Source organism: Anabrus simplex, chromosome 1, assembly GCF_040414725.1.
Source record: "Anabrus simplex isolate iqAnaSimp1 chromosome 1, ASM4041472v1, whole genome shotgun sequence".
NCBI classification, from domain to species: domain Eukaryota; kingdom Metazoa; phylum Arthropoda; class Insecta; order Orthoptera; family Tettigoniidae; genus Anabrus; species Anabrus simplex.
The window spans coordinates 304040404-304059521 of NC_090265.1; the positions used below are offsets into that span (position 1 = coordinate 304040404).

Genomic DNA, 19118 nt, shown 5'->3' on the forward strand with positions numbered 1-19118 from the left:
ATATATTTAAAATAGTCTTGTAATTTTTAGGATTATTAACTAACGAAACGAGTAACGACTGTAACTACTGTCACTACTCGCACTTGACTCATGTTGGCCATACTCACTTGGAGAGCGCGATGTTTAACGTGTTGATGAATGATCTCGTGAGGTGACTATGACAAGGTGAAATTAGGAGAAAGTTTGTGATTTATATGTAGGCGTAGTGTTATGTTTGCACTTCGTACGGTATGATTACCGTCGAACATATTAAAGTACTAACGTTTACTTCTCTTTCTATCGATAAGAAAGTCGAACTGAAGGAGTGTTTTAGACCGACACCAGACTTCTTGTTGAAAAAACCGGAGACCAAGAAAAATGAAAATAGGGCTTTCCAAAGACAAATTAATTCTCCTGACGTATATAATAAGAACTCGCGGATATGTGGAAGTGATATCTCAGAAACCTTTTACTGCTTTCCTTGCCTGCTATTCTCCCGTTCTAGGAAAGGAGATAAATGGGTCACCACAGGGGTGGTATCAATAGTACCATGGACTTTGAAATGCTTGGTGAAGTCAATGTCGTGTCTTGTTTAAGTGATCACTACAGTGAAACTAATTCGTAAACATAACTCGATCGTGGACAAGAACAGGCAAATATTATATTATTATTCAATAATAATAATAATAATAATAATAATAATAATAATAATAATAATAATAATAATAATAATAATAATAATAATGTATGTGTATGTATGTTCAGTGGTGGTGGTGATTATTGTTTTAAGAGGAAGTACGACTAGGCAACCATCCTCTAAATAACACTAATCAGAGGGAAAAATGGAAGGGATCCGACACTTCGAAAAATGAAGATATCGGTCAAAGAAAGACAAGGGCCACGAAGGGCGTGAAAATGAAAGACTCCCTAGCCCTCGCAAATCTAATAGCGTCGGGGTAGGAAAAGAACAAGAGTTTACCAAGAGAGTTCAGACAGGATAGATGAAAGTGAGGAGCCTGGCACAAGTAAGTGGAAGCAATGCCAGGACTCAGCTGAGGACCCCGTGGTCGCCAACCCACGCTCCAAAGTTCAAAGCCCTTGGGGCCCCTTTTATTCGCCTCTTGCGACAGGCAGGGATACCGTGTGTGTTATTCTACCGCCCCCACCCACAGGGGGATGTATGTTCAGTCTTCAGCCCTAAGGCTGGTTGGATCCTCAACAGCTCTGCCATCAGCTGTCATAGATGGCCTACGCATCACTGAAGAGGCATACTAGGGAAATGAGGAGTGAGGTAGTTTCCCGTTGCTTTCCTCACTGAGTCAGAAGTTGCTGTTACATATCAGTCTGCCAAGCCCACTGAAATGCACGCACCAACCGACCCTATGAGCAACATTTTCACACCATTCATAGCAGGGACTGGCTGCAGAAGGAATGGCATTACTAGCATCGCTCATACCTCAGTCACTTTCATATTGTCAAAGCCAAGGATAAGACAGAGGCAGATCAATGAAAGTAACAAAATTGCTCTAGCCCATACCAGAAGACATAGTGCACTGTAAACACTAGGTCCTGCCAGTAAAGGCATATAATAATAATAATAATAATAATAATAATAATAATAATAATAATAATAATAATAATAATAATAATAATAATCATCATCATCATCATCAAAACAATTGCATATGCATTGCACCGTATAGTGTTCGAAGTGTGTATCTTGATAACATGGTTTGAAGAACTTGAGATAATTGTGCAATTATGAAACTAAGGTGCGCCCCCCACTGCTGATATCCACGAGCCGCCACTGCTATTCACCCAACAGAATCAGATCATTTACGAATAGTAAGATCCATAGTAGTTATAGAATCAGCAGCTCTGTCAAGTACTCATAGTTAAATGACAACAATGTGGAACAGCAATGGACTCAGTGCTGATCAACAGGAAATCTTTCAGAGACATCTGAACTAGTTTTCACGTTGGAAGGGGGCGAACATATATGTCCTGAATAATCTTCACATACTCCTCAGAGATACTTTGGTGTCACGTCGCCCAGACATCTCTCTGGAAACCTAGGTAAATGAAGTATGAAATTGAAATATAGAATATCTATTGGATATTATTATGAAAAATGCTCATTTAATGAGCAAGTATGAACGTATGTATGTAATGAGCAAGTGTTGTCCAGGTATCCTGTAGTTTAATATTTATATTGAACTTGTGTGCTCGACAGACTGAAAAGCTTTTAAGTTACATGTAACTGAGTAGGCACTGGAAAGTATGGCCTCCTTAACAAAATATTTGCTGAAAGGAAAATTGTTTATAATATAATTAAATTATAACAGTGATGGAAATGCTGGGTCTAAAAAAAAAAATCAGTTCTTAGATTTGCTGATAAAAGAAAAATGTTTCTGTGTACAGTAATAATTCTGGAAGAGTTGGTCAGAGGACAAACTAGGTAAGGTATTGTTGGTGGGACTAATTACAATAATTTTGCAAGGGGTTAGTATCTACATTAGGATAAATTTTCCCTGGGGTAAACCTTCAGTACAAGATGATTAATAAAGAATAAGTACTAGTCCAAATACATTATTACGGCATTCTAAAATAAGGGTATGGCATCCTCAGAAATTGTAATTCATAATGGAGCTAAAAATGGTACAAAAGAAGGTACTGGAGAACAGAAGAACAAGCCGGTTTGTGCAAGTAAAATAGTTTAAAAATTTTAGGTTAGAAATGGCTGCCAAAATCTGAGGTCTCAAAGCAGAATAGATGAATGCTGTTACTTGAATAGTAGAATAACTAACAATGGCAGAAGAAAGCAGGACATCAAATGGAAACTAGTGCAGGCAAGGAAGACCTTTCATAAGAAAAGAAATCTGCTCACTTGTTACATAACCCATTAAAAAGATTAAAAAAAATAATTTTGTATTGAAGTAAAACATGGAAAGTATAGTAAATTTACAATATTGTTCTAAATATTGCTTATATAAGACCAATAATATCCAATATACACTGACTGACAGAGCAAATGCAACACCAAGAAGGAGCGGTCAGAACTTTATGCCAATTGCAGGGTAGACTGACGTCACTGAGGTATGCTCATGATGTGAAATGTGCCGCTGTGCTGCGCACGTAGCGAACGATAAATGGGACACGGCGTTGGTGAATGGCCCACTTCGTACCGTGATTTCTCAGCCGACAGTCATTGCAGAACGTGTTGTCATGTGCCACAGGACACGTGTATAGCTAAGAATGCCAGGCCGCCGTCAACGGAGGCATTTCTAGCAGACAGACGACTTTACGAGGGGTATGGTGATCGGGCTGAGAAGGGCAGGTTGGTCGCTTCGTCAAATCGCAGCCGATACCCATAGGGATGTGTCCACGGTGCAGCGCCTGTGGCGAAGATGGTTGGCGCAGGGACATGTGGCACGTGCGAGGGGTCCAGGCGCAGCCCGAGTGACGTCAGCACGCGAGGATTGGCGCATCCGCCGCCAAGCGGTGGCAGCCCCGCACGCCACGTCAACCGCCATTCTTCAGCATGTGCAAGACACCCTGGCTGTTCCAATATCGACCAGAACAATTTCCCGTCGATTGGTTGAAGGAGGCCTGCACTCCCGGCGTCCGCTCAGAAGACTACCATTGACTCCACAGCATAGACGTGCACGCCTGGCATGGTGCCGGGCTAGAGCGACTTGGATGAGGGAATGGCGGAACGTTGTGTTCTCCGATGAGTCACGCTTCTGTTCTGTCAGTGATAGTCGCCGCAGACGAGTGTGGCGTCGGCGTGGAGAAAGGTCAAATGTGGAGCGCCCTACCGCTAGACAACGCGGCATCATGGTTTGGGGCGCTATTGCGTATGATTCCACGTCACCTCTAGTGCATATTCAAGGCACGTTAAATGCCCACCGCTACGTGCAGCATGTGCTGCGGCCGGTGGCACTCCCCTACCTTCAGGGGCTGCCCAATGCTCTGTTTCAGCAGGATAATGCCCGCCCACACACTGCTCGCATCTCCCAACAGGCTCTACGAGGTGTACAGATGCTTCCGTGGCCAGCGTACTCTCCGGATCTCTCACCAATCGAACACGTGTGGGATCTCATTGGACGCCGTTTGCAAACTCTGCCCCAGCCTCGTACGGACGACCAACTGTGGCAAATGGTTGACAGAGAATGGAGAACCATCCCTCAGGACACCATCCGCACTCTTATTGACTCTGTACCTCGACGTGTTTCTGCGTGCATCGCCGCTCGCGGTGGTCCTACATCCTACTGAGTCGATGCCGTGCGTATTGTGTAACCTGCATATCGGTTTGAAATAAACATCAATTACTCGTCCGTGCCATCTCTGTTTTTTCCCCAACTTTCACCCCTTTCGAACCACTCCTTCTTGGTGTTGCATTTGCTCTGTCAGTCAGTGTACTACAGGCTTTCAATTTTATTCCGCTCAAATATTCTCAAGGTGTTGTCATAGAAAAGAAATGGCATATGGCTTTTTTTTTTTTTTTAGTGCCGGGAGTGTCCGAGGACATGTTTGGCTCGCCAGGTGGAGGTCTTTTGATTTGACGCCCGCACTTGACCTGCGCTTTGTGATGAGGATAAAAATGATGATGAAGATGACACATACACCCAGCCCCCGTGCCAGCGAAATTAATCAGTGATGGTTAAAATTCCCGACCCTGCCGGAATCGAACCCGGGACCCCTGTGACCAAAGGCCAGAGCACACTAACCATTTAACCATAGAGCCGGACGTTGTCATAGAGAGAGCTGATGTCAAGTTATATTTTGATTAGTGCAGAAAGAGTATTTAGGCCTTTGAAATATGTCTTTAAAGAAGAATGCTGAAGGTGAAATGGGTAGATTAGATCACAAATGAAGAGAGACTGAATTGAGTTAAGAGGTGAATAATGATTTGGTGAAATTTGACCAGAAGAGGAGATTAAAAGGATGCAACTAGACATTCCCAGGATTGATTCAGTTAGTTTTTGAGGGAAGCAGGGTTGTATTGGAAACAGAAATAGGTTTCAGACTCACTCGTGAAATGACAAAATTAAATATGAACATCTGTGTAACAGGTTGCTTAGAAGGGCTATGGATAGATTAAAACAGGAAGATAATTGTATTAAATTAGTTGTGTTTATATGTCTCAATATACTTCTGTTTATTTGAAGAAAATGCAAAATCAGAAGGGAAAGAAAACTGCACACCCCAGCTATAGCAAAACATTAGAATATATTGTGCTTTTTTTTTTAGCTTAACTCAATGGGTGATCACCTACTTAAAATAGTTTTGAAAGTTGGAACAGTTTTCTGCATTGAGACATATTTACCACTAGCGCTATAAATTAGTTATTATACATCTTAATAATTTTTTAGAGTATCTGGTGAATAATAATAATAATAATAATAATAATAATAATAATAATAATAATAATAATAATAATAATAATAATAATAATAATAATAATAATCTAGCAAACTTTACATTTAGAATCCACCTGTCCTTGGGTAGGTTTTAGGGCCAATATTGTTTCTAAATATCTGAACTGACTGGGGGTTTATACGAAACCAAAACAGTGATTTTGCACCCTCACAAAATACACACAACCAAACTATGGAAATCTACCTGCCTTAATGGAAATCAATTACTAAACTTTTTTATCATTGTATTATTTTGATATGATGATTAATAAGGGAGAATCATTAACAGACCTTTTTCAGTACAAGTCCCACCGAATTTAACTCGAGAGTGGGTGTGTGTAAAGTGTTATCTTATAACTTGAAAACCACTGAAGATATTTCAACCAAACTTTATATTTAGCTTCCACCTGTCCAAAGGTAGGTTTTAAGGTCCATACCATTTCAAATTCCTGGAATGGACTGGGGATTTATAGGGAACCAAAACAGTGATTTTACTCTCCTACAATATGTACAGGACCAACCTGACTGGAAATTGACCAGTCTTAATGGAAATCCATTTCTAAAACTTTTTTCTCATGTGCATTTTTTTGACAGGAGGATTACAAAGGGAGATATCATGAATGGTCGGTTTTGCAGCCTAAGTCCTGCGTACATAGCCCAAAAGGTGTTCGTAGAGCAGATTCCTTATCTATATAAATAAATAAATAAAACCGTGTGACTGTACAATGACATTGACTATTTTGGCAAAATTTTCGTACAGTTATCCGTTTCAGGTGTAATAATGACCATCTGCATATTTGTTAGCTATAGTTTCCTAAAAGTCCTCATTTTTAACAACCCCATCCCCCATCCCCAAAAGCGAGATTGAGGCACAATGTGCCAGACAAGCTAGAAATTTGATAAAATTATATGTCTTAGCCTGTAATCGGCGGAAAGCTTCCAAGATCTTTAAATTTTTCATTTTTTACCCTCGAAAAATAATGGAATAATGAGGCAATTTTAATGTCGTTGCAGACCTTTGTTTCGAGGTATTTTGCGGCTAAACGGTAAGTCATATCACAAAACAGATGGTACAATCTCAGTTCAATTTGGAGTGATCTACAACTTTGGTCCTATGATGTTTTGTCATATCTCTATTCCTTATATGTTAGATTTGTCTCTATTTCTCGATTATACCTACATTTTGCGCTTTGTACATGTATAATTCGTAGTTCGAATCACTTATATGTAAGATAGAATCATGTAATTCTACATGAACATTGGCCCACCCAGTATCCATACATGAGCCAAATTCTATGTTTGTAGCTGTCAAATTAGTACCCAAAAGTAATGCACTGTGAGAAAACCTTACCCAAATTTCACCCTATTCACCATTTCTAACTCAATTTTACCCACAAATAGATGAGACAGGAGAAAATATCTTAAGACCATCCATTTAGACTGCTAAATGAGGCGTCTTATGGTACAATCCGTTTTTCGATATAATGTATTGTCACACAGAACGTTCCATTCCTTCCATGCTTACTAACTCAAATAAAGTTAGCATCACTATTGGAACTACATCATGTGTAGCTAATGCTAATATCTACATAATTATGAAGCTTCAGGTAAGTTCATGGAAAATTGACAAAGTTATTACAAGTTGAAATTATAGAGATACCTCGTGACGCGAACAGCGGATTTTGTCTAAATTGGAGACCAGGCTACTAGGCAGACACAGTATGATTCCACAGCCTAGCCATGCCAGTAAGACTGTAGGATGGTCTGTGACGAGATTCTACAAATGCTAGCGGTCTACTATGAAAGTCTACGAAAATCTGTCGTATGAAGGTGACTAAATATTTTCTGTCAGTTCGTATTCCAAACAGTGTACTTCACACTTGTACTTTTCAAGTGACAGTCAATGTTAGGACTGTACAGTAAAACTCAGATTTTGGAACTGTAAATTCAAACTAAGTTGAATATCAAATTCAAATCTTAGGACTTGGATTTTTCCAAGTGCAATTCTAACTCTTTCTTTGAACTTATAATCTTCAAGTGAAGATATTAGCTCAGTTTTTAAGAAAGTGCACAAGACTTAGATGTTTTTAAATACAGCCTGAAAGCCATTTAACATTTATTCTACATTATGGTTGAATAGACTTAACAAAGTAACTTCAGTGAACAGAAATGACTTTTTAACAAGTGGTTGAAGGTCATGACTATACTATCCATTCCTGTTCTCAGCAATAATATTCCACCTCCAGCCCTAAGACGATCAGAAGCTCTCCTAAAGGTTTGGAAAAACATTCCTGACCTATGGTTGTTAAACATGGGCCATGAGAAACAAAGATGTTAGTAGAATCCAGGCAGCAGAAATGAAATTTGTCCGTAGCATGATCGGCAAAACACGGAGGGACAGAGTCCGTAATGAGGAAATCCGCAAGCAGGCTCAAGTTGTAAGACTGCAGGACAAAATAACGGTGCAGCGACTGAGATGGTATGGACATATGCGACGCATGGGTGATAACAGATTACCAAAAAAAATGTACGGTCTAAAACTTGAAGACAAAAGACCAAGAGGGCGACCAAGACTCAGGTACAAGGACATGGTGAAGACTGACATTCAACAGAGAGGACATACTTTGGAAAGCATTGAAGAAGGAGAGAAGTTCAGGGACCGCAACTGGTGGAGAAGCCTTGTTTGCCGATCCATCGCTTAAGATGGAACGACGTGGGATATGTATGTATGTATGTATGTATGTATGTATGTATGTATTCAGCAGAACCCCCAACTACCCATCCATCAAGATATTACACACACTGAACATCAACGACTGAAATCAAGGAAATCACTCTGGCATACAGCAATGGATCTTGAAAGAACCTCTTTTCATGTTAACAGTTCATGGGAAGCCCAGTAGGATCAGTCTTCAGTAGTCAACAAACATCTAGTTGAGAATCCTTCTAAATGCGTACAAGGATTTGATCTTCCAATACGGCAGTGGAGAATCATCAATTGGATAAGAACTGGACAAGACAGATGTTTATCTATTATACAAATGGGGTTAAACTAGCTCTGCAGATTGTGATTGTGGAGCCTCTTCTCAGTCAATCCACCAAATTGTTGCTGACTGCCCAATTCGAGCTTTCAAAGGAACACTAATGGACATTCACCGCACATTGGATGAAGCAGTTGATTGGGTCAAAATACTAGACAGTGTTGTAGTATTGTACGGACTTGTGACTACGCACATTTATCCTGGGAACTATATATATATCAAACATTCATCATACAATAAATAATAAATAATAAGCATAACAAAGTGGTCTCAGTGAACAAAACCCAATTCACTCTCCATAAATATCTACCCCATATTATCATGTTATTGTAACGTGTGAACAGAACTAAATTCACATTCTGTCAATATCAAGTATCTATGTTGTAAAAGCGTGTGAACAAACTAAATTCATACATTTATATTTAACCTGTCATCTATAGATAAAATAGTAGAGTGAACAGTAATGTAGTATCACAGAATTATAAATAAACAAAACCTATGCATTTGTGTTTTCTTCCTTTTAACTTCTAACACACGAGCGATTCATTTCTTTTGAAAATATTTGAAGACAGTGTCAAATGAATTTTGTTTAAGAGTGCAAATTTTGATCTTATTAACATTCAAAATGCAGAATAATCTCTCTATTTCTCACAGTGCAGTTAGAGTAAAGAAAAGTTCATGTTAGATTTTATTGACATTCTGCATGGTACAACCACATTTCTTTACTCCCTTCTTGGGAATCATTAAAAACATTCAATTTGATGACAAACTGCACCAAAAGTCAATCAAATTTTTATAATTGTACCGAATTGTACCTTCCAGACCATCTGAGAACTAATAATAATAATAATAATAATAATAATAATAATAATAATAATAATAATAATAATAATAATAATAATAATAATAATAATAATAATAATAATAGTAATAATAATAATAACAATAACAACAATAACAACAATAACAATTTTATTTGCTTTAAGTCCCACTAACTAATTTTATTGTTTACAGAGATGCTGAGGTGCTGGAATTTAGCCTCGCAGCAGTTCTTTTACGTGCCAGTAAATCTACCGATATGAGGCTGACGGATTTGAGCACCTTCAAATACCACCAGACTGAGCCAGGATTGAACCTGCCAAGTTGGGGTCAGAAGGCCAACGCAGTGCCTAAACCATCTAAGCCACTCAGCCCAGCATCTGAGATCTATCAGAACTTCTAGTCGTCATGGGAATGCACGTGTGGTTCCATAGTACAGAGAGCTGACCTACGATGTGGTAAAAGAGTACCAGCGGTGACAGACATTGCTGCCACAACATGAAGGACATACACTTCTCTATTCTAATTCCGGCTGTATTAAAGGTGATATGCAAACTGTCTTATTTTTGAATTAACAAACAAGTTCAATTTAAAAGTTGTTTTCAAAGCAAAACCCTTTCTCTGTACACATTACAATCATATACCATACACACATTGTGTAAACCCATGCTCTTCAAGCTAGCCACGTACGGGCATTTCCTGGTACAATACGGGATGTTTGCGAAATTAATAACTGGTTCGATAGAAGGCAGTTTGGCTTTAGGAAAGGTTATTCCACTGAAGCTCAACTTGTAGGATTCCAGCAAGGTATAGCAGATATCTTGGATTCAGGAGGTCAAATGGACTGTATCACGATTGACCTGTCTAAAGCATTTGATAGGGTGGATCATGGGAGACTACTGGCAAAAATGAGTGCAATTGGACTAGACAAAGGAGTAACTGAATGGGTTGCTATATTTCTATAAAATAGATCTCAGAGAATTAGAGTAGGTGAAGCTTTATCTGACCCTGTAATAAGTAAGAGGTGAATTCCTCAAGGCAGTATTATTGGACCTTTATGTTTCCTTATATATATAAATGACATGAGTGAACAAGTGGAATCAGAGGCAAGGCTTTTTGCAGATGATGTTATTCAGTATAGAGTAATAAATAAGCTACAAGATTGTGAGCAACTGCAATGTGACCTCGATAATGCTGTCAAATGGACAGCAGGCAATGGTATGTTGATAAACAGGGTTAAAATCCAGGTTGTGAGTTCCACAAATAGTAAAAGTCCTCTCAATTTTATTTACTGTGTTGATGGGGTGAAAGTTCCTTTTGGGGATCATTGTAAGTATCTAGGTGTTAATATAAGGAAAGATCTTCATTGGGTTATCACATAAATATGATTGTAAATAAAGGGTACAGATCTGTGCACATGGTTATGAGGGTATTTAGGGGTTGTAGTAAGGATGTAAAGGAGAGAGCATATTTGTCTCTGGTGAGACCCCAACTAGAGTATGGTTCCAGTGTATAGGACCCTCACCAGGATTACTTGATTCAAGAACTGGAAAAAATCCAAAGAAAAGAAGCTCGATTTGTCCTGGGTGATTTCCGACAAAAAAGTAGCGTTACAAAAATGTTGCAAAGTTTGGGCTGGGAAGAACTGAGAGAAAGAAGATGAGCTGCTCGACTAAGTGGTATGTGTGAAGATGATGTTATTTGTTCCACCTTTTCAAAACATAAAAAGAATTTTAAAACTGTAGGGACATGTTTCGCTCTTTAATTAAGAGCATCATCAGCCTATATCTCAAAGTCAAATAAATATGAAAGTTTAAATGTGAAGATGATGTTACAAATGGTGAGCGAAATGGTTGACAATAGTTTAAAGATTAAAATATGGATAGTCATAAAATTTATACACCCTCCTTAAAGTCCTTGTTTAAATATAGCAAATAGGTGTCCTGTGGAGGTTGAGGGCATAATGGAAAACTAATAGATCCTAAACAGATTGATTAACACATTAATGAATAAAATGTAGCTGACAATTCCAAATGGTGCATTAATACATTGCTCACTTCAAATGAGGTCTAAGGTAAATTGCTAAGTTGAAACAAGAAGAGTAGTAGAGAAAATTTAACAGTGTTAAATATTTTGAACATTGGGAATAAATCAGAGTGGAGTTCAGATCCAATTCTTAAAATTTATAGCATAGAGATGCTTCTGTGGTCCATTTTAAGTGAGGCTTATAATATTATGTGAAGAAATAAAATTGTAGTCCTCCAGAAGTCCGAGAGAAGAAGGGTGCTTGATGGTAAATGGCTTGTCAAATGGTAGTTGGAAGGAGTAACTTTTGTAGAATTGAAAGGGAAATTAGGATTGAAGTCTGAAACAAAAGGAGAATTGTGTGTTAAAGAAAGGATTTTAAAGAAAGGAGAGTTTAAAGAGAAAATGAAGTGTGTAGATCCCTTACCTTTTTAGTAATGTTGAAATAGGTAGGTTGGCTTAAAGAAGAGTTGAAGAGAAAATGTTGTTTGTAATTTCATTTATTTTCAATTGTAATAGTATTAAATGGTTGCTATGGTAGCGATGAAATGACTGATATTTAAGTTGCTAGTGTTGCAGAATGAAGTGAGATTAAGGGGATACGGAACGGTTAAAATGGTCAAAAACATTATTTTATATTTTTTTATATTTTATGAATCTCTGTAGTCTGCTCTTTAAAATGATGTATAATACATTATAGTTTAACAATTAAAAGTTGCCACAATTTTAATTTAAACTTGCGCTAACACTGAGAAAATCATATGTGTGGAAAGTTTTAACTGCAGTTTTCTCAGTTTCAAATTTTTTCAAATGTATGTTCCTTTTTCTAGGTGATTATTTATCACAGAGCTGTGGAATTATCATCATTAATTTGTCTCATATTGGTTAACATTTTAACGGAGGGATTTCCTGATTTATATAAAAACTGTTTGAGATTTGGCTGTTTTTTAGGAAACAAATATTCTATTTATTGACTGTTTAAAAAAAAATATGTATCTGAGTCCCCTTAAGTCCAATTACAAAAATGCTCTGTCAGTATGTCAAATAAGGTTTGAATAAAATGTGACAAATTTCATTTTCATAACTTTTTTAGATCCTGAGAAAAAGGAACATGAATTAAACAAATTTAACATTGGTAAGATAAGTAGCTCCGTATCCCCTTAAAGGAGGAGAGGGTTGAAGCAGTGCTAAGTTTGTGTGCTGTTGGCTGTGGCGGGTAGCGGGAGAATGAGTTTAAATCTTAGAATAAAATAAAGAGAAACGATAATCAGTATCAAGAGGAATTCATATAAAAATGATCTAGTTAAAAGTATGAGTTAATAGAGTTAAACAAAAGTTGTTATTTGTTGGTTGAGCTTCTGGTATTATAATGGTGTGAGAAAGTGGGAGGTGGAAGTGGTGGACCAAAATATGAGAATCATAACATGTAAGTGGTATGTTCCGAGCTGTCAGTGGAGAGATGGCGTGGAATGGCATTAGTAGACGAATAAGTTTGAGTGGTGTCTTTAAAAGTAGGAAGGATCACAATATAAAGATAAAGTTGGAATTCAAGAGGACAAATTGGGGCAAATATTCATTTATAGGAAGGGGAGTTAGGGATTGAAATAACTTACCAAGGGAGATGTTCAATAAATTTCTAATGTCATTGAAATCGTTTAAGAAAAGGTTAGGAAAACAACAGATAGGGAATCTGCCACCTGGGTGACTGCCCTAAATGCAGATCAGTATTGATTGATTGATTGATTGATTGATTGATTGATTAATGTTGCCAAGATATATTCAATATGAGCGATCTCTCCCCAACCAAACAGGTTAGCTCAGTGTCTCCTGACATGGCCAGTTATGGTTGTTATGGTTACTACAGTTATGGTTACTCTGGAAACAAGTGGACTCAAATCCCCATTAGCCATCCTCAAAATAGTTTCCCGTGGTTTTCCCCATTTCAACACCATGCAAATGCTGGGATGGTACCTTTCTGAAGGCCGTGGGCACTTCCTTCCCATTCTTAGTTCGTTCAATGACACCTACACCCTCAGACACCACCCTCACACTTTAGTGCATGTAGCTCATCTTCACTGGGGTGTATAGTACGCGAAACTTTTCTTGTGCCCTAAGTTCCATAGTGCAGAATGGGAACTAGGGCTCAAGAAAAGGTTCGCGTACTATACTGGCAAAAGAAGCTCAGGAACAGAACTGGCAAGCCCAAGATGTCCTTGGACACTCCCAGCACTAAAAACCATATGTTACAAAAAAACTCTTTAATAACAAACACACTACACTGGGTGTAACAAATATCTTTTAAATTGTCATAGGTCAGAAATTGATAATTTTGATACTTCTTAATATGACTGAGAATGAAACTATTACATTTCAACTTAATTATAATCCTTTAATAAATTGTTGAAACATGCAGCCTTCTGCTGCAATACAAGCTCTACAATGATGCATCATTGCCTCTCACGCATGTGTAAAGACTCCAGGCATGTGCTGTGGAGAACAAGCGCAGCTGCAAGTATTCAAGTGACAATCTCTTCCTCAGATTCAATAGGAGTCCCATACAACAAGCTCTTCAAGAGCCCTCACTCAAAAAAGTGTCAAATGAAGTGATGTTGGCAGAACAAGGTCATACAGCAAAAGGCCACACTTTTGAACAGTTTTTATAAAGAATTAGTATTAAATTGAAATGTTACAGTCTCTTTCTCAAACATATAAAAAAGAATCAGAGAGTATAAACATCAAAATAACTTCTAATCTATTGAAGATATAATATTCTCTTTTCACATTCATCAAGGGGCTCATGAAACATAGTGCTATATTTTTCCATGGGATTACTAATAATGGAGACATTGCCACCAACTTGCTGGCAAGGAACCTTTTGGGATTAAGTAAGAGATGGTGGTCACTACGAGCAAGGTAAGGTCTATAGGTGGGGAGGGGAATAAATTGCTGCCAGCGAAATTATTCAGTGTGAGGTTGTGTTCGAGCTGCAGAGTTGCAGCGTGATGTCTTTCATTGTCCTGAACCAACAACACTCCAACAGAAGGATACAGCGTTATTTCTGGATTACACAAAAAAATTTCATCAAGGTTGCACAATATGCAGCTGCATTGGTTGTTATCTCTGGTGGTATGAAGTCCACTGGTAGAACACTTCACCTGTGTCAAAAAACTGTTGCCATAATTTTGAGAGTTGAAAAAATCTGCTTGAATTTCACTTTTGTTGGAGATGACGTATGTTACCACCAGTGGCGAAACTACTTGGAGTCATTTGAGGCAATGCCTACCCTAAGAAATACAATTAATTATATAGATATTGTAACAAATTTTTCTGCTGTTCTTACTGTGCTATGTACTACATGGTTGACAGCAGTCTATGTGCTTCGCTGATCGCCCACTAGATGGTAACAGCGGACTACTTGTTCTGACAGGGAGGCAGGAAATAACTTGACCCACCTAGGACTTTTTGTTTTGTTTGTGTTTCGCCAGGTTGACGACTGGGAGCAGGGTGGTAGAGGAAAATTAGGTTACTGCCCATGCCTTTCTCTCCGCAAGGTCTAGGGCCCATTGAGGCATGCCTCTTCTGCAATTTGAGTATGTAGAAATTCCAAGCGTGAAGGCAATAATGAAGTATGTATTGTTGATTGTAAACGTGCGCACGCTATTCTTTTGAGTTAAGGGCCGTCCACACATACAGGCTTTCCTTCGCGCTTACTTGCGCAAACCGGTTCACAGAGGAAAGCTTGTATGTATGGACGGGAAGACAGTAGCTCGTGCAAGCCAAGAAGTGCAGCCTGCGTAATCCTTGCAGCCCCAAAGATGTTACTTGCGCAAACTAAGTTTGTGCAGTGAAGTTTGTGCGTGTAGACACGTTAGCTCAAGCCGCGCCTTAAAACTCAAAATACTTTCTAGTGCGGATAGGTGTAAACAATAATGTCAGATATAAGAAATTGTTCAAAACAGTTTGTTGCGGAATTTATCGAGCTCTACAAGTCTCTGCCATGTCTTTGGAAAGTAAAATCCAAGGAGTATTTTGACAGGAATAAAAAGAATGCTGCATACAACAAAATTGGTAGAAAAACTAAAAGAGGTAAGTAGGATTATTTTCATGTTATATATTCAGAATGAACAGTCAAACATATTTTTGTAATATTCAGTTTTAGAAATGGTGTACATAAAATATAAATTAACTTTAGTTTTGTTACCGGTACACATTTTCAGTTATATAAAATGTGCGGCACATATTGAAGTAAAATAGTACAGGGAAGAAATAGTTTTTATAACATCTATCCATCCGTGAATTCATTATAGGACATTTTTCTAATCAGTTCACTTCTGTGAAATGTTTACAGTAGGCTGGTGGTCACTACTAACATTTCTTCCCCATTTTATCTTCACAAATAGAACCAAGCATTGACAGAGATTCAGTAACGAAGAAAATCAATTCACTGTGTAGTTCCTACCGCAAAGAAAAGAAGAAAGTCAAAGACTCGCTGACGTCCGGTAGCAGCACAGAAGACGTTTATGTACCTACCTTGTGGTACTACAATCTACTGCAGTTTGTAGATGACCAAGAAACCCCTCGAATACCGATCTCCAATTTTGAAGAAACACTTTTGGAGGTACATGTTGTAACAAAGCACCTTTTTAATAAGTTTATTACTGCATTTCACACAGTTCACTCGGTCGGTAAACACTGTCTTCACTATTCAAGATATTCATCTATTATTTACATTACACATTCTGCTCTGCCAGGGAACACTGCCTTCATTATTGAAATAAGCTAAAAACTTTTCTCTAGTCTCCTTGGCATCCCTGGAACTGCTTTTGTAATGTCCTCTTTCTATATCAGCTAGATTACAATCACTTGATCTTAACCCTAATGACAGTGAGCCTAATATAGTGTCTTCAGAGTCCAAGCTTCCAACTGGTGTGTATGAGGTAGAAAAGTTTCTTCTTAAAATGTTATGAAGCACACAGTATGTCATAACTACAATTTCTATATTTTGAAGTTTCAAATTAATACTCCCATGAAAAATTCTAAATCTAGATACCAATACCAAACGCATTTTCTGCAGTGCGCCTTGCTCTTGATAAATGATAATTGAATATTCTGCGCTCATTTGTTAACTCTCTTTGATTAAAAGGCTGTAAAAAATTTAAAGTCAAGGCAAATGCTTCGTCACCTACAAACACATAGTTGAGGATTTTATCTGAATGATTCAGCCGTTGCAGACCAGGAATACATTTGTTTATTGTAAAACACTTGTTTGTTCAATTACACCTCCGTTGGAATTTCTTCCATTCACACCAAATTTACATATAATCAATTCATAATTTACACTGACGACTGCCATCAGTACCATACTATGGAATCCTTTATAATTGTAAAAATATGAACCACTCTCTGGCAGCGGTACAATCATGATGTGTTTACCATCAACGGCACCCAAGCAATGAGGAAAATTCCATCTATTCTCAAATTCTAGTGCTATTTGTCTCCATTCCTCTTGCGACTTTGAAACCTAAAAGAAAATTCTTTTCCAGGATGAGAGTGACACAGATTCAATAACGAATTACTCTACCGCAGAGCCTCGCCCACCATCACAATCATCAGCAAGCATTCTGTACCGGATTGTCCACCTTCTGACCTAGGCGTGTTATCTCCTACCCCGAGCACACCCTTACCGCCCAAACAGTTCAAGAGGAAGAGGGAAACAGAAGTAGACAGCATACTAACTTGTATTTGAAAACATTTGACGGAAAGAAGAGCTGAAGATCAACACGACATTTATGGCCAAAATGTTGCTCATAAGCTTCGACGTTTACGGAATGATCAACGCATTTATGTGGAAAATATAATTAATGAGGCTATTTTTGAAGCAGAATTAGGAAACCTAAATATAAATTGTTGTGTATATTTACCTACGAGGCAGATGCCTCCAAATGTGCCTGCTTATAACATTTCTCTGTCCTCTATCTTGCCAGTGTCACGGCAAATCCACATAATATGTCTTTGTACACCGCGATAAATGCCGTGTTATACTCAGTCTTCCAGTACAACCACCATGAACAGTAATGATTTAGAGAGTGCTATGCGAAACAGCGTTGCCGATTTTGTGAAAAGTTACAAACCTGGTCAATTATTAATCTTTTGCAATGTTTTGTTAACTGCAATTATTGTAATAATTTTGTCTTTAATAAACATTGATTTAAACTTACCTTCATGAATTCTTTGCTAAAAACCTTGTAAATGGCCCGATATATGTGTGGAATTATTATAGACAAAGCTTGATAAGAAATTGCCGTCGTTAATCTCAAGTGTCTATACAATCTTCCTGTAGCTAGGAACCTTAAAGTGCAACTCAGCCTTTCGTGTGGAGATATAGATACACGCATCACAGTATTTTGATGTTCAATTAGAGGCATTACCAAATGAAGCAGTTCGGTATATGCGTTTTCATCCATTCTTAAATTATTATGCTAGTCATCTGGATCTTCTCTTAAGTCGTTCATTATATTTACATGTGAATATATATCTCTTTTTAATAGCCATTTCTTGCTCCATTTCGATCTACAATGCTTACTTCTTCTTCATCAGCAGCAAACAGTAAAAAAATAACTGTAGTAAAAGTAAATCGTCACTTAGCCACATTGCTGTGATAGCACCTACTCGGAAGGCGAACTTTGTCGTACTGAAGTTTGCGCAAATTTACTTGTTCTGTGTGGATGCTCCACAGTCAACAATCGTTTTTGTGCAAACTATACTGCACAAGTATGCTCGAAGTAAAGCCTGTGCATGTGGACGGCCTTTTAGTAGGCAATCAGTGCATTGGCAATATTAGTGACGATTCAGACATGGAAACAACCAATTCAAATTCTTAGTTTCTGTTGTGTAAAACACGACTGGCATCATCTGGTTGAACTCGCGTTTAAATAATGAGTGAAGCAGGCCCCTTCGGGAACTTAACAGGTCTTTTGAACTCTTTAAGATGGACTTACTAAGAGAAGTATGAAGCTAAAAACAAATGATGCATGCCTAATTTAGATATTATTTTGACGGTAAAGTACCGGTAGCTAGAAAATTTCAATTTTCTTGGTATTCACGATATTCGTTTTCTTATAGGGTCTACATGTGTTTTGTTTGGTGGTGAAAAGGAATGAACTTTAAATGGGATAATTGTTACAGACACATACTTATAAAAGTAGAGAAGCATCAAAATTGAAATAACATATTCAGAATGAGGAGAAGTTCCATTTACTGGGGCGCGGGGTGATAGAATATTCTTTATCTCAAGGTGCAAGAATTCAAGCCATTAAATATAACAAAGTCGTTAAACAGATCGGCTGTTGTTGAGGGACTTGATATTGTGTGTTTTCTTGGGAAACAGGAGCTTGGATTTCGAGGTCATTCTGAAGGGGAAGACTCGATCAACAGGAGCAATTATCTAGAGTTGTTAGATCTACTTTCAAAATAGGAACAATACATTCAAGATCTCCAGTCTACGTCACACTTATAATAATAATAATAATAATAATAATAATAATAATAATAATAATAATAATAATAATAATAATAATAATAATAATAATAATAATAGTTGCTTTACATCCCATTAAGTACTTTTATGATTTTCGGAGATGCCGAGGTGCCGGAATTTAGTCCCACATGAGTTCTTTTACGTGCCAGTAAATCTACCGACACGAGGCTGACATATTTGAGCACCTTCAAATACCAGCCAGAATTTAATCTGTGAAGTTGGGGTCAGAAAACCAGCGCCTCAACCGTCTGAGCCATTCAGCCCAGCACGTCAAGCTTTAAAGGCACATCAAGCAAA

General features: G+C 37.9%; 1 protein-coding gene and 1 long non-coding RNA gene across 2 annotated transcripts in view; one reads left to right on the forward strand and one right to left on the reverse strand.

Annotated features, from left to right (window-relative positions):
- Positions 1 to 19118, reverse strand: part of cert (ceramide transfer protein) — a 535770-nt gene that overhangs the window by 362045 nt on the left and 154607 nt on the right. The window lies entirely within an intron of this gene.
- Positions 128 to 17376, forward strand: LOC136865319 (uncharacterized). The gene is made up of 3 exons (XR_010859459.2): positions 128 to 165; positions 9455 to 9802; positions 16828 to 17376. It is a non-coding gene; the product is annotated as an uncharacterized lncRNA (long non-coding RNA).